A 17,486-nucleotide genomic window follows, 5' to 3' on the forward strand; every position below is an offset into this window, starting at 1 on the left:
TAGGTACTTAAGGATATTTTTGACCGCTGTCCAGTGATCTACTCCTGGATCACTCTGGTACCTTCCCGCCAGACTTATGGCAAGGCACACATCACACTGGTACTGTTGCATGCTATACAAATCATTTTTAATACCTTTTTGGGATGGAGTTTTAAAATGTCACCTTGCCCGTGTGTGCGATAGGGGGTCCTTCCCACACGACCCAGAAACCATCAGGGATAGGTGAGAGGCTACTGACAATTTCCATAGCATAAATGTATGAGAATTCGCAGCCTATCCCTTACCTTAGGCCTTGACGTTACGTTTCTGATCCAAGAGACATCCGAAACGATTACGCAGCTATACTCGTGTGGAAAAGGTGGATATCATAAACATTTGATCTAGCTATGTGTTTGTGATAGGTACGTTACCGCACACAGTTAAAAAAGTAAAATGTGTGTGGTGCCTCTACTATCACCAACGTTCCCATTTGAAAGTGCAACTAATCCTCGGGTGGTTTTGGTAATTCATGACAACATATAGCTCATTGAACTAATATCCATTCAAGTTTAATATTTCAGGAAGTTCAATGAATGGCATGGCATGGACCAGAGATGTGGACCCCTCAAAATGCTAAGGACTCATATTGGCAAAATCTTAAGACTCTTCATTTCTATCTTAGTGATCCAAGATCACATGGAATCCATAGGAAAGCCAATACTATTAAAAGGGAATGAGGTGTTGCTTAATGGCTTGCTTGCTCAAATGCTTAGTGATATTGCTCCAAATCCCTCAACCACTCTCTCATTCCAAATATGTCAAAACCCTAAACTCCAAGTCGGCCCCACCGATATTTTCTCCCCATATCCATTGAGTTCATATGACATAGCCACTGCCAGAAACCCTAACAGTGCGGCCACACCGATACGGATCTCGGTCTCACCAAGATGGCCTTGACAATTCTATGTTTCCTGTTGCAATTATTTTGGTCGCCCCGAAATAGCAAATGGTCTCACCAAGTTGGCTTGACACTCGCTCTGTTGCCTTATTGCTTAATTTTGGTCTCACCGAGTGGATGCAATCGGTGCCATCGAGTTGATGTTTGCCCTAAGCCCTAGCACATCGGTCCCACAAAGTTGTTCCAGTCAGTCCCAACGAGATTCCTAACATTCACATTTTGAACTAAATCGGTCTCATGGAGTTCTTCTATTCGGTCTGACCGAGTTGGATCAAATGTGTAACGGTTGGATTTTGTGTGGAGGCTATATATACCGCTCCACCCCCTTCTCCATATGTGAGAGAGCCATCAGAACATGCTTACACTTCCAGGATACATTTTCTGAGAGAGAAACACCTACTCATATGTTGAGATCAAGATATTCCAATCCCACCACAAGATTCTTGATTTCTAGCCTTCCCAAGTTGCTTTCCACTCAAATCATTTTTCCAGCATATCCAAATCTACGAGAGAGAGTTGAGTGTTGGGGAGACTATCACTTGAAGCACAAGAGCAAGGAGTTCATCATTAACACACCATCTATTACCTTTTGGAGAGTGGTGTCTCCTAGATTGGTTAGGTGTCGCTTGGGAGCCTCCGTCAAGATTGTGGAGTTGAACCAAGAAGTTTGTAAGGGCAAGGAGATCGCCTACTTCGTGAAGATCTACCCGAGTGAGGCAAGTCCTTCGTGGACGATGGCCATGGTGGGATAGACAAGGTTGCTTCTTCGTGGACCCTTCGTGGGTGGAGCCCTCCGTAGACTCGCGCTACCGTTACCTGATACGTCTCCAACGTCTCTATAATTTTTGATTGTTCCATGCTATTATACTGTCTGTTTTGGATGTTTAATGGGCTTTAATAAGCTATTTTATATTATTTTTGGGACTACTATTAACCGAGGGCCCAGTGCCAGTTTCTATTTTTTTTTGCCTATTTTAGAGTTTTGCAGAAAAGGAATACCAAACGGAGTCCAAACGGGATGAAACCTTCGCAATGATCTTTCTTGGATCGAAAGCAAACCGGAAGACTTGGAGATGAAGTCGGAGACGCAACGAGGTGTCCACGAGGTAGGAGGGCGCGCCCAGGGGGGTAGGCGCGACCCCACCCTCGTGGGCCCCTCGTAGCTCCACCGACCTAGTTCCTTCGCCTATATATACTCTTATACCCAAAAAACATTAGGGGGGCCACGAAACCACTTTTCCACCGCCGCAACCTTCTGTACCCGTGAGTTCCCATCTTGGGGCCTTTTCCGGTGATCAGCCGGAGGGGGATTCGATCAATGAGGGCTTCTACATCAACACCATTGCCTCTTCGATGAAGCATGAGTAGTTTACCGCAGACCTTCGGGTCCATAGTTATTAGCTAGATGGCTTCTTCTCTCTCTTTGATACTCAATACAAAGTTCTCCTTGATGTTCTTGGAGATCTATTCGATGTAATATTCTTTTGTGGTGTGTTTGCCGAGATCCGATGAATTGTGGATTTATGATCAAGATTATCTATGAATATTATTTGGTTCTTCTCTGAATTCTTATATGCATAATTTGATATCTTTGCAAGTCTCTTCGAATTATCAGTTTAGTTTGGCCTACTAGATTGATCTTTCTTGCAATGGGAGAAGTGCTTCGCTTTGGGTTCAATCTTGCGGTGTCCTTTCCCAGTGACAGTAGGGGCAGCAAGGCACGTATTATATTGTTTCCATCAAGGATAACAAGATGGGGTTTTCATCATATTGCTTGAGTTAATTACTCTACATCATGTCATCTTGCTTAATGCGTTACTCCGTTCTTTATTAACTTAATACTCTAGATGCATGCTGGATAGCGGTCGATGTGTGGAGTAATAGTAGTAGATGCAGGCAGGAGCCGGTCTACTTGATACGGACGTGATGCCTATGTTCATGATCATTGCCTTAGATGTCATCATAATTATGCACTTTTCTATCAATTTTTCGGCAGTAATTTGTTCACCCACCGTAATATATTCTATCTCGAGAGAAGCCACTAGTGAAACCTATGGCCCCCGGGTCTCTTTTCCATATTATTGAATCTCGTTTACATCTTGCTAGTTTGCAATCTACTATTTTGCAATCTTTACTTTCCAACCTATAAACCAAAAATACCAAAAATATTTATGTTACTATCTCTATCAGACCTCACTTTTGTGAGTGACCATGAAGGGATTGACAACCCCTTTATCGTGTTGGTTGCAAGTTCTTGATTGTTTGTGCAGGTATTCAGTGACTTGTGCATCGTCTCCTACTGGATTGATACCTTGGTTCTCAAAACTGAGGGAAATACTTACGCTACTTTGCTGCATAACCCTTTCCTCTTCAAGGGAAAACCAATGCAAGCTCAGGAGGTAGCAAGAAGGATTTTTGGCGCCATTTCTGGGGAGATCTTCGTCAAGTCAAGCCATGCCAAGTACCCATCATAAACTCTTCTCCCTTGCATTACATTATTCGCCATTCGCCCCTTGTTTTCCTCTCCCCCACTTCTAAAACGATTTAAAAAAACTTTTGCCTTTTCTTGGCCCCTCTTCCGTTCGTATCTTTTTGCTTGCTTCTTGTGTGCTTGTGTGTTGGATTGATTGCTTATCACGATGGCTCAAGATAATACTAAGTTGTGTGACTTTTCCAATACCAACAACAATTATTTTATTAGCACTCCAATTGCTCCTACTAACAATGCTGAATCTTGTGAGATTAATGCCGCTTTGTTGAATCTTGTTATGAAAGATCAATTTTCTGGCCTTCCTAGTGAAGATGCCGCATCCCATCTAAACAACTTTGTTGATTTGTGTGATATGCAAAAGAAGAAAGATGTGGATAATGATATTGTTAAATTGAAGCTATTTCCATTTTCGCTTAGAGATCATGCTAAAACTTGGTTCTCATGTTTGCCTAAAAATAGTATTGATTCATGGAATAAGTGCAAAGATGCTTTTATCTCTAAGTATTTTCCTCCCGCTAAGATCATCTCCCTTAGGAACGATATCATGAATTTTAAGAAACTAGATCATGAGCATGTTGTGCAAACTTGGGAGAGGATGAAATTAATGATACGTAATTGCCCTACACATGGTTTGAATTTGTGGATGATTATACAAAAAATTTATGCCAGATTGAATTTTGCTTCTAGAAATCTTTTAGATTCGGCCGCGGGAGGCACTTCTATGGAAATCACTTTAGGAGAAGCTACAAAACTCCTAGATAATATTATGGTTAATTATTCTCAATGGCACACCAAAAGATCCACTAGCAAAAAGGTTCATGCGATTGAAGAGATTGATGTTTTGAGTGGAAAGATGGATGAACAATCTATCAAGGAGAATAACAGAAACTGGATAAAAAAAGCAGGAATAGATTTTTTGAAAAAGATTGGAAAAAAGTAAGTATAATTATATTCAAAATAAAAGAAAGGGGCTTTTCGTAAGAAAATGTGGATGAATACTTGTTGTTTTATAGATTTTTGATCAGATTTTTCGGCGGCATGGCCAAGCGGTATGAGACGATAAAGGTAAAGAGAAGGGGCCGTCGTTGGTGCATAGCAGATCTTTCCTATCTACGATCTTTCTCGGTGCAAAAGCGAGGCTTCACGGTCGAAGTACCACATAAGCAATAAAGCCAATAGACCTTGAATAGCCTCATGGTATCCAAGTTGAAAGAGATAAGGTCAACAAGTATGGTCGTCCTTTATTGGGATGTACTATTAAACAAAAATTGGGATTATCCGCAAAAAATTATGGTAGAGCGTATTATGAGTGTCTATGTGGTGGACTTGGATATAATTATTTGCTAGTAAAAGTGTTTCTTCTGATCCTAATGATAGGACTTTGTCCACTTTGATTGAGAATAATAATGAATCTATGGATGTGAATTTTGTTGGTTGGAACAATTTTGGTAACAACACGTATAGAGGAAATTTTAATCCTAGGCCGTTTCCTAGTAATTCCTCTAATAATTATGGTAATTCCTACAACAACTCTTTTGGAAATTTTAATAAGATGCCCTCTGATTTTGAGAATAGTGTTAAAGAATTTATGAGTTCGCAAAAGGATTTCAATGCTTTGCTTGAAGAAAAGTTGCTTAAGATTGATGAATTGGCTAGGAACATGGATAGAATTTCCATTGATGTTGATTCTTTGAAACTTAGATCTATTCCACCTAAGCATGATATCGATGAGTCTCTCAAAGCCATGAGAATTTCCATTGATGAGTGCAAAGAAAGAACCGCTAAGATGCGTGCTAAAAAAGATTGGTTTGTAAAAGCGTGTTCTTCTAGTTTTCATGATAATAATGATGAAGATCTAAAAGTGATTGATGTGAATCGTATTAAATCTTTGTTTTCCAATATGAATCTTTATAAAGATGGGACTGGAGATGAGTCAACTTTAGTTAAAAGGCGTCCCAATGATTTGGAGTTTTTAGATCTAGATGCAAAAATTGATAAAAGTGGGATTGGAGAGGTCAAGACTTTAAGTAGCAATGAACCCACTATGTTGGATTTCAAGGAGTTTAATTATGATAATTGTTCTTTGATAGATTGTATTTCCTTGTTACAATCCGTGTTAAATTCTCCTCATGCTTACAATCAAAACAAAGCTTTTACTAAACATATCGGTGATGCTATGATGCAATCTTTTGAAGAAAAGCTTCAACTAGAAGTTTCTATACCTAGAAAACTTTATGATGAGTGGGAACATACTATTAAGATTAAGATAAAAAATTATGAATGCTATGCTTTGTGTGATTTGTGTGCTAGTGTTTCCACGATTCCAAAAACTTTGCGTGACGTGCTAGGTTTCCGTGAATTTGATGATTGTTCTTTAAATTTGCATCTTGCGGATTCCACCATTAAGAAATCTATGGGAAGGATTAATGATGTTCTTATTGTTTCAAATAGGAATTATGTGCCCGTAGATTTCATTGTTCTTGATATAGATTGCAATCCTACATGTCCTGTTATTCTTGGTAGACCTTCCCTTAGAATGATTGGTGCAATTATTGACATGAAAGAAGGAAACATTAGATTCCAATTTCCGTTAAGGACGGTCTCGGTGTCAAAACCGGCGGATCTCGGGTAGGGGGTCCCGAACTGTGCGTCTAGGCAGATGGTAACAGGAGACAAGGGACATGATGTTTTTAGCCAGGTTCGGGCCCTCTCGGTGGAGGTAAAACCCTACTCCTCCTTGATTAATATTGATGATATGGGTAGTACAAGAGTAGATCTACCACGAGATCAAGGAGGCTAAACCCTAGAAGCTAGCCTATGGTATGATTGTTGTTCGTCCTATGGACTAAAACCCTCCGGTTTATATAGACACCGGAGAGGGCTAGGGTTACATAGAGTCGGTTACAATGGTAGGAGATCTACATATCCGTATCGCCAAGCTTGCCTTCCACGCCAAGGAAAGTCCCATCCGGACACGGGACGAAGTCTTCAATCTTGTATCTTCATAGTCTTGGAGTCCGACCGATGGTGATAGTTCGGCTATCCGGACACCCCCTAGTCCAGGACTCCCTCAGTAGCCCCTGAACCAGGCTTCAATGACGACGAGTCCGGTGCGCATATTGTCTTCGACATTGCAAGGCGGATTCCTCCCTCGAATAATTCATAGAAGATTTTGAACACCAGGATAGTGTCCGGCTCTGCAAAATAAGTTCCACATACCACCGTAGAGAGAATAATATTTACACAAGTTCAATCTGCTGACGTATTTCATGGCATGACGTCTCACCACGGCCAAGCCTTTATTTGAATTGTTTTTATTGTTCCACCTCAGCGCGTTTTAGCGAAGCGGTTTCCTTGGCACGTCTTGTCAAAGCAGAGATCGTGTCCCCTTATTCCGGGATTCTCATCAATACGGGTGTGGGTAACCCAACCGCGCCTGTTGGCGCGCCCCCTCTATCGAAGGCGAGTCCCAAACGGCCACGGGGAGGGCTCTTGGTATTGAAACTCTTTATAACGAGACCAAGGCCTGCTCCTTTCTTTCAATCTCAATCGAATCCGCCCCTCGCCTTGAGTTCCAACACCCAAAGCTCCAGATTGAGGCGCTTCGGACCTTCGACAATGTCCGGCTCCGACCTGTGAGGTCGGTGGATGCCTTCTTCCGTCACGGAAGAAGACGTGCTAAAGCTGAGAGACGCTAGGTATCTAACCGGCGAAATTTCGCATAGGCTGCCTGCCCAAGGGCAAGTTATTCCTACTCCCGAGCCTGGTGAGAGCGTGGTGTTCGTGTCTCACTTCCGTCGGGGTTTAGGCTTCCCGACGGACCCCTTCGTGCGGGGGCTCATGTTTTATTACGGGCTGGAATTCCACGACTTGGATCCGGAGTCCATCCTCCACATCTCATCGTTCATTGTCGTATGCGAAGCCTTCCTCCGCATTACCCCTCAATTCGGATTGTGGCTCAAGACCTTCAATGTGGAGCCGAAGATGATCAAGGGGCAGCAGGCAGAGTGCGGAGGGGCTGTTATAAGCAAGAGTGCTGACGCTCCATGGCCCGAGGGCTCTTTTCAAGAGGAGCTTGGTTTGTGGCAACAGGTGTGGTTCTACATCACCGCTCCCAGGGGCGCCAGATGGGTGGCGCCACCTGCCTTTTGCTCGGGCCCTCCACAACGGCTAGCGTCATGGGTCAACAAAGGGCTTGACTGGGGGCCGTCCAAGGACGTACCTCTGTTGCAGGGCGGTATTCGAGACCTCCAAGAGAGGGAGATCAATCTAGTTGTAGTGGCGCAGGTCATGCTGATTCGGCGCCTTCTGCCCTGCAAACGTCGCCCCCTCCACCTGTGGGAATTCAATCCGGAGGGACCGTGAGCTCTCCAACACTTCATGGGTGCGACGCCCGTAGAGATGTATAAACTTGTCACATCCCTAGCTTCTGGCATTGCTCTAGGCTAGCTTCATGTGTGCATCATGTCTATATTTTTGAAACTTGAATTGAGGAATATTGGAAGCCTCAAAACCCTAAATAAAAGAGGGGCAAAAACCCTAGAAATCTCATTCATTGCTCCAAAATGCTCTTCTTAAATGTTTGATAATTTTTGGTAAGGGTTCTGGTCCCAACCAAAATATTGAACATTTTTAAGGATTTATTTTTGGGACTTTGGATTTAATTCATTAGCTATTTGAATTTGAGTTATATTCATATAATTAGAATATAATTTCAAATACCCCTGAAATATTTTATAAGCTTTTGGAAAAGTCCATCTAGCAATATAAAAATATTCAGAGGAGTTTTGGCATTGTTTGAATTATTTTTAAATTCAAAACAGTGGCAAAATAATTTAAATAAAACAAAAACAGAAGAAAAATATAAAACAGAATAGAAATGAAAGAGAGAGAGAAAAGGAGAAGCCCAGCCACTTACCTGACTTACCTGCCTGGCCCAGCTTCTCCCGCGGCCCAGCTCCCCCCCCCCTGGCCGGCCCAGCCCACCAGCGCCCTCCCTGTCGTCTTCCTCCTCGGGACAGTAGGACAGAGGCGCGTGGCTGGAGCGCGCGCGCACGCGCTCGAGCCACCTCCTGCTTGCCGCCCCGCCCCGAATCGGCTAAGGATGCCACGCACCCCCTCAGGCCTCTCTCAACTCCCTCCCGTGCTCATCCCCTTCTCCTGCTCTCCCTCTCGCTCCGCACCTCGGACCCGAGCGGAGCCGCCGCCACCGACACCGATTGCCACAGCCACCGTGCTCCCCACGCCTCACCGACGCCCCAGGGAGATCCGCCTCGACCACCTCTTCCTCCTCGCCGAGAAGCGCACCGCGGGAGCCCCTGCAACGTCGCCACCGCCGTCGTCTTCAACCTCCAGCGCCGAGCTCGCCTCCGGTCGATTCAGCGCTGCTAGGACCTCCCCGAGCTCGCTGACCTCCCCTTCGGCATCGCGGTGAGCCCCGTTGTGTTTCCCCTCTCTCCATTCGCTCGCCCCCATGCTGTAACCGCCGTCTCACCGCAACCGGAGCTCGCTGCCGCCGGCCATGCTGCCGTCGCGGCCATGGCTTGTTTCGGTCGCGTCCGAGCACGGCTTTGAGCTCGTGAGGCTCACAGGAAGCCATGCGCAGCTCAGCTTGTCCAAAACCCCACCAGGGCCTCGCGCCCGTTACCACCCGAACTCCGGCGCCGCCGCGAGCTCCGTTCCGACGAGCCCCGGCGTTCCCGCAGCCTCCCACCTACCCCATCAGATGCGGGAGAGCCCGGGCTACGCCCCGGTGCCCTCAGCCGCCGCCTCCGTCGCCTTTAGCGCAAGTCCGGCGCGTTGCCGCCGCCATTTTGGTCGCCGCCGGCGTAAGTCCGGCGATGATGACGTGGGCATCATTAGCGGCTAACCCCCCCACACTAAACAACCCCCTAGGCCACTGACAGCGGGCCCCACCCCTGGTCAAACCCCAGTCAGCGCTGGGTTTGACCGGGATTAGCTCCTGTGTCACTAACGTGTGGACCCCACACGTCAGGTTTGACCGAGCCAGCCCAGTTGACCCTGCTGACGTCACTGTGACGTGGGGCTGACGCAATAAACCATTTTCTGGATTTATTATAATTCAGGAAATTCCAGAAAATTATATAAACTTCTAAAAATCATAGAAAATTAACCGTAACTCCAAATTAAATAATTTATATATGAAAAATTATCAGAAAAATTCAAGGAATCCATCTGTACCATTTTCATGCATGTTAGAACAACTTATAGCTGCTGTTTAGCACAAATCAAATAAAGGGCATTTAAATAATCACATATGGAGTTTGAATTTGAATCTTGTATTCAAACCAACTTCATTTAATATGTTGCTAGTTGCATTGGCTCAAAACACATTCATTTTGCCATGTCATGATCATGCATCATATTGTGCATTGCATTGATTGTGTTCCCTTCTGCGTTGCCGGTATTTGTCCCCTCTCGATAGACGTGATACTGATGATGTGATCGTTGACACTGATGAAGACCCAATGTTATCTTCAGAAGTGCCAGGCAAGCAAACCCCCTTGTTCATTCTGATACAATCCTACTCTCTCGCTCCTGCTCTCTTTACTGCATTATGACAACAACGATTCATCTGTTACTTGCTGCGGTAGCTGAACCCCTTTATCCTTTGCATGACCTGTCATTCCACAGTAAATAGATGAAACCCACTAGTATGAGTAGGAATTGTTTGAGCCCTGTTGTGCCTACTCATTCATGCTTGTTTGTCATGCCTGCTACTGCTTAGAGTTGAGTCAGGTCTGGTTCATCGGGGATGAATCAGAGGCGTGTGAACATGTCCTACTGTGTGTGAGCTAAGTGTGTGAACACGATTTGGTAAAGGTAGCGGTGAGAGGCCATGTAGGAGTACATGGTGGGTTGTCTCATTGCAGCCGTCCTCAGGAACCGAGTTCTGTGTTTGTGATCCATGATTCAGCTACTACCATACATTGGGCCCTGAAATATGACCCCGCTCGACTTCTTATTCACCCTAGTCCTCTGTCCAGGAGTTGCAAGTAGTTTCTGGTGTTTGTAGCTTACTGGAGGCCGTGGACAGCACTGACCGTAGGGGTGGGCTGTGATGCGGTAGGTACGTGGCACGGTGTACCGGATGCCCGTTTGGTATCTCGGGAACCCTGTTCACATCGTTTGGGGCTGTGAGCGAAACTCCGGCCGGATCTCCTCATGGATGGAACCCGAATAGGCGATAAACCTGGACTAGAGACTTAGGTGTTTAGGTAGGTCGTGGTCTACACCCACGTCGGCTTTCGCTTGAAGTCTGCCGAGCACATGTCGTGTGCAGACGCTAAGTGGTGGAAACATGTATGAAGAAGTACACCCCTGCAGGGTTAATATCATCTATTCGAATAGCCGTGTCCGCGGAAAAGGACTTCTGGGTTGCTTATATCAGTTCATAGACAAGTGAAAGTGGATACTTTAAAATGCGCAAGATAAGCGTGAGTGCTATGGATGGCGTTCTCGTAGGGAGACGGGAGCGGATCCATAGTGGTGTATTGATATGGTGAATATGTGGACTCGTGTGCGCCACCTCAAAAGAGTTACTCGCAGTCGTAGTTCAGGATAGCCACCGAGTCAAAGCTGGCTTGCTGCAGTTAAACCCCACCATCCCTTTGTTGAAAATGATGCATATGTAGTTAGTTCTGATGTAAGTCTTGCTGGGTACATTTGTACTCACGTTTGCCTATTTTATGTTTTTGCAGAGAGACTTCAGTCTCACTAGTAGTTCCACGTGGACTTCGACGTTTAGCTTGTTACCTCAGCTACGATCTTGTGCCCTCGGCAGGATCTGATAGATAGTCAGGCTTCTCGGCCTTTTTCATTTATAGATGTCTGTACTCAGACATGATAGCTTCCGCTTGTGCTTTGATTTGTATGCTCTGATTGTTGGGTCATGAGACCCCTGTTTGTAATATCTCGCTCCTCGGTGCCTAATGAATAAATACTTGAGTCGTAGAGTCATGTTGTGATGCCATGTTGTATTTGCACATATCGAGCATATTGTGTGTATGTTATTGAAATGCTTGATATGTGTGGGATCTGGCTATCTAGTTGTTTATCCTTAGTAGCCTCTCTTACCGGGAAATGTCTCCTAGTGTTTCCACCGAGCCATGGTAGCTTGCTAATGCTCCGGAACACTTAGGCTGGCCGGCATGTGTCCTTCTTCGTTCCTGTGTCTGTCCCTTCAAGGAAATGTCACGCGATGAATACCGGAGTCCTGTTAGCCCGCTACAGCCCGGTTCACCGGAGTCCTGCTAGCCCAGTGCTACAGCCTGGATTCACTCGCTGATGACCGACACGTTCGATGCTGGGTCATGGATGCCTGTCCCTGTAAGTCTGTGCCACTTTGGGTTTACGACTAGCCATGTCAGCCCGGGCTCCTTATCATATGGATGCTAGCGACACTGTCATATACGTGTGCCAAAAGGCGCAAACGGTCCCGGGCAAAGGTAATGCGACACCCGTGGGGATACCGTGCGTGAGGCCGCAAAGTGATATGAGGTGTTACATGCTAGATCGATGTGGCATTGAGTCGGGGTCCTGACAAAACTGTTCTTTGGATCACAAGAGATGTGTCCAGACTTGACCGAGGACGCAGGTCTGAGCTGCAATCGCCCGGATACTTAAGTAAGTAGTCCTGTGCCCGGACACGCTATCCGTACATTTATCATAAGCTTGCCCTTTAAAGAGCTACCCCTCGAACAGGAGTGGATAGCAAAAGCAAAACTAATAAGGTGTCCGCCCCCCCTCCCTGAGACCACGCCGGATCCTGTGTTAACCAAGATGATGAAGGCTGCGCCTTTGGAAGAGGGCGAAGGGGGGAACAGGAAAGCTGCCGCCTCCACTAAGGAGGCTCTCAGGAAAGGGGGAATCGAGAATCCCTCCCTCCAGGGGGAGAAGAGGACCGCTTCTGAAGATCCGGAGGCCAAGGCCTCAAAGCGGGGGAAGAATCTTCGCCAGAGGGTCCTGCGCCGGGAGAAGCCCCGGCCGCACTATTTCCCCAAGGGAATCAGCCCTCCAGCGAGCCGTAAGTAGAAAGGGGAGTTTTGTAGTAAGGGACATCCCTGTTTTTATTTCTGAAGATAACCGGAGTTTTACCTTGTAGTTCGGATCTCAGCCCTTCTCAGCAGAGCTCATCTTCGGGGGATCTTCGTCCGGAGATGATGGAGAGCGAAACGCCTCCATCTGCCGCACCGTCAGGTGGGGCGGATGACCCTGAGGTGTCGTCGTGGAGGGTTTCCCCGAGTCCGGTGAGGCCGGAAGGTCCGGCACCAACTGGTGTCCGGTCGGAGGAGCTGAAAGATCTGCTCGGGCGAGCATCTATCTCAGAAGATCACCGTGCGTTAATGGGTGCGGTGATTGAAAGGATTTCATCCGCTGAGAGTGGATTGCACGGAGCCGTCAGAAGTTTACTGATGGGGTTTGAGGTACGCGAAAATGATATACCTTCTGATAGTTTTGCATATAGAATGCGCCCTGTATAGATAGTAGCCCCTGAGACTCGGTACGTTGTCAAAGGTGACAGCGTGCCGAGGATCATAATCTCAGTTGTAAGATGTCGCCTTTCCTATATAGGTGGCGGAGCGTTCGGTGGCCAGCCGGACTGATGGATTTGCTGAACTGAAGCGGCAACTTGACGTTGCGGATGCGGACATCACGCTGGTCAATAAGCGACTTGACGAGTCACAAGGTATGCGGCTTCTCCGCGGACACCTGGTAAGGGAGCTTGACGACCGTACCTTACAACATGTATGCTTAATGCAGATGGTGGCGCTGCTATGGAGGACCTTCGGGCGGAGCTCGCCCGAGCCAAGGAGCAAGCCAGAAAAAGTATTGCGGCTGCCTTGAAGGCGACCGAAGAGCTAAAAGCCGAACAGGCTGCTCACTACCGAAGCAAGGAGGAAATGGCCGAGATGGCCGTGAAGCTGAAGAATGCTACCGACCGCTGCGAGTTTCTTGAAAAAGAACGCCGAGCGGAGCAAGAGGACCTGAAGAAGGCCACCGCCGAAGCCAAGGATGCCCGCTCCGCGATGAGAGCTATAAAGGAGGAGCTACGTCAAGCCGGGGATATCGCGGCTGGAAAGCCCTTTCTGCTGCGGAGGAAGTTCACGGATCCGAAGTATGCTCAGTTGGGCCAGCTGTGGGGTGTGGAGGATGCTTATCTGGATTTGGCGGCGAGTGCCGCAGACGCGGTCGCACACTTCCGAGGCCAAAAGGATCACAGAATGGAAGAGCTTTTTTGGTCACAGTTCCATAGTCCAGAGCGTCCACTTCCATTAACCGATCGATTAGCCGAATGGGCTGAGCTGAATAGGTTGGCCGGACTTGCCATGAAGGATGTTGTGACTCATTTGTGGCCGAAAAGGCCCGAGCCGAAGAGTTATTTTGGCTTGGTGCAGCAGTTCCTTGATGCGGTGCCGCATATCGATGCAATGAAACGATCGGCATGCATAGAGGGTGCACGGATGGCTCTTGCCCGTGTCAAAACATACTGGGCAGAGATGAAGGCCACCGACATTGCATCCCAGGATTCGGACAGAAGCTGAGTACCTGCCGAGCACTATTTTGAGGAAGTCCTGCTGGGCGCTTGTTTAATAGAGACGCAGTGCTCGAAGAATGTTATGTTCAAATGACATGTATGATTTGTGAAACCATGTTTAAAATATAATATAAGGGCTTTTTATACTTGTGCGTTCAAGTATTGAAATACCTCCTGTGCGGCCGTTAATGTATATGTATATATAACCTGAAATATGGCAGTCTTCGGCTTCAGCCCCCACGCACATAGTGCGGGGGTGTTTGCAAAAAAAGTGCATTTTCACACTTAATCCAACGTCTTGGTCCTGTGAAGGAGGTGATAGCATAGCAAACTAGGCAACCGTACTATAATGCTTTATCACTTTCACTTAGCCATAGGAGTTCGATGGTGGGGCTACTATATAGCCCCTAGGGGCACCGCGCTCTCTGAATTCGGGGCGCGTATGTGCCTGACCGGGAAACGGTCCTTCGTTAAAGCGGAGGAATTCTAAACATTCCGGTGGTCGATCGAGTGGTTGACCAGTCTCTCCCTATATCATGACAGTCAGTTTTCGGCTTTCTCTACTGAGTTGCTCATCTGGACGAACCGGGGCACAATCACAGTAGTTCTCCTGGTGCCGCGTGAGCCGATAGAGCGGAACATAAGGCAGCAAAACACAGGAGCCGGGCAAACCCAACATTTGACCAAAGACATGATTCGGAGCTGATGCATATAAGGCCTAACTCGAGACGCCGAACACTCCCTAAGGTAATAGGTCTTTATGAAAACGGGCAGAACAATGCCCTAAGCCCCTAGTGTCCAGGTACGCGCAAAAATTTCTGACGCATCCGATGCCAAAACGTCAGCCTCCTCCTCAATTATAGTAAGAAACCGGGGGATGTGTATCAACAAGAGATAGTAAAAAAGGTTTACGCAGGGTCTTAATCTGAAAAGAATCCTTGCAACGGGTCCCTACTGCACGTCTGCGCCTGTGTCTCCGTTGTGTCGTATCCTGGACGGGTGTAGCATGGTGTTCATCTGTAAAAGAGAAGAACTTAGTTGGAAAAAAGGATCGTGCGAAAAATGTATAAACAAAGTATGATTCAAAAAATGAATAAAATTGAGCTTTATTGTTATTGTACATGCGTGCAGCCCCTTATAAGGGGGGACACGGCTAGTAAGCCCCTTGTTTATTTATGCCGGACTCGCCTAACCGTGTCCGGGATCTGAATGACCTGTTTAGGTGCTTTGATCAGCAAAGCCGGGTTAGTGTATGGCTGTCAAGGCAGTCTCACATTCTTTCATATTCGAGGAACACTCGAAGTTTCCCTTTAATGAGATGATGCCACATGGACCGGGCATTTTAAGTGTAAGAGACGCGTAATGCGGTATTGTGTTAAAGCGGGCGAAAGCTTTGCGTCCCAATAGTTCTTGATAGCTACTTTTAAATGGGGCGATGTGGAAGACTAACTTTCCACGACGGAAGTTGTCGGATGAGCCGAACACAACTTCTAGCAGTAGAGAGCCCGTACAATGGGCATATGGGCCTGGAATCACTCCTTTAAAGGAAGTGTTGCTATGGCGAATTTTGGTTGGGTCTATCCCCATTCTGCGGATTGTGTCCTGATATAGCAGGTTTAGATCACTGCCGCCGTCCATTAGGACTTGTGTAAATTGTAGTCCGTCGATTATAGGATCTAATATCAAAGCAGTCCATCCTGCGTTCCGGATACTTCCGGAGTAATCCTGATGGTCGAAAGTGATTGGTTTTGACATCCAGTGTCGGGACTCCGCTGGGGTGAACCGTGCGACGCGTACTTTAATGGGCGCCGCTCTATTTTTTCCTATTGTCACTTGAAGTGAGTTTACTGTTTTCACCTCTTGTGGGAAATTCCTTTGTTTTCCGGTGCTCTGCTTGTGGGGTTCGTCATCGTCCTCACTTGGTGTGTCGAGACCCTTGTGTTCGGCATTAAGTCGGCCGGACTGTTTGAAGACCCAACAATCTCTGTGGGTGTGGATTGCAGGCTTCCCAGAGGTACTGTGGATTTGGCATAGCTTGTCCAAGATTTTGTTTAGGTTGGATAGCTCGTCGCTGTTGTCCTTGAGAGGCAGTTTTTTGTTGTTCTGCTGAGAGCTTTTGAATTCGGTGTTGACTGCCGTGCTCTTCAGACCATTTCCCTTAGTCCGGCGCTGGTCCTTGCCGCGTCATGGTTTCCCATTTCCATCCCTGACTTCGGACGTACTTGGGTCGCTGGTACTGCATTTTGCCAGCCAGCTATCCTCTCCCGCGCAAAAGCGGGTCATGATGCTTGTTAATGCGGCCATTGTTCTTGGCTTTTCCTGGCCGAGGTGTCTAGCGAGCCATTCGTCTCAGACGTTATGTTTGAAAGCTGCTAAGGCTTTAGCGTCCGGACAGTCGACTATTTGGTTCTTTTTGGTGAGGAACCTGTTCCAGAATTTGCGGGCTGACTCTTCGGGCTGTTGAGTTATGTGACTTAAATCGTCTACATCCGGAGGGCGAACATAAGTCCCCTGAAAATTTGCCCGAAACGAATCCTCAAGCTCTTCCCAACTTCCAATGGTATTTTCTGGGAGGCTTTTGAGCAAATGCAGGGCTGGCCCTTTGAGCTTGAGGGGTAAGTATTTTATGGCGTGGAGGTCATCTCCTCTAGGCATGTGTATGTGTAGGATGTAATCCTCAATCCAGACTCCAGGGTCTCTTGTTCCGTCGTATGCCTCTATGTTTACGGGCTTGAATCCCGCTGGAAATTCATGATCCAGCACCTCATCGGTGAAACATAGGGGGTGTGCGGCGCCCCTGTATTTGGGTGTGCCATGATGTTCGAATGCTTGACGTGTTGTATTGCTTTCTAGAGCTTGCTTTCTTGGCCCATAGATAGACCTGACTGGGCCATCCTTTAGGTGCGGATCCTTATGCGGATTGCGTGCCGGCTTGTGTGCGGCGCCGCATGCCGCTCTATGTTTGCCATGTGGTCGTCTATCCGACTGGGCGGCCTCTTTGTTCTTTGATCGTGGGGGCTCTACGGCCTCCTCGTCAAATTTGGGCAGTAGTTTGCGCTTCGGGTAGCTCTTTGTTTGGCGACTATCGCCGTATTTGTCTGCGGTGTTGAGTACTTTGCTCCATCTCATTCTGAGTGTGTCTTCCGTTGTTTTGAGCTTCCGTTTTTGCTTCTTCAGACTACGTGCAGTGGCGACGAGCCTTTTGTGGAGGTTCTTCTGCTCCAACGATGTGTCCGGCGTGAGATCGTCCGGACTGTTATCTTTGCCGGGGACGGGTTGTTTATCCAAGTTATCCTGTTCAGATGGTTGCTAGAGGGCATGTTCATCGTCCACCGGTTCGCCCTGCTCTATGGCTGGGTATGTATGCGTGCTGTCTTTGTCAAGGCGGGACTTTGAGCGGCGCTTACGTCGCCGTTTTGACTGCTTTTCGAGGGAATTATCCTTCGCAGCGTCCCGTTGTTCCTCGTTATCACTTCCTTTAGGTGTATCCACCATATATA

The sequence above is a fragment of the Triticum dicoccoides genome, chromosome 1B (assembly GCF_002162155.2).
Source record: "Triticum dicoccoides isolate Atlit2015 ecotype Zavitan chromosome 1B, WEW_v2.0, whole genome shotgun sequence".
In the NCBI taxonomy this organism is placed as follows: Eukaryota; Viridiplantae; Streptophyta; class Magnoliopsida; order Poales; family Poaceae; genus Triticum; species Triticum dicoccoides.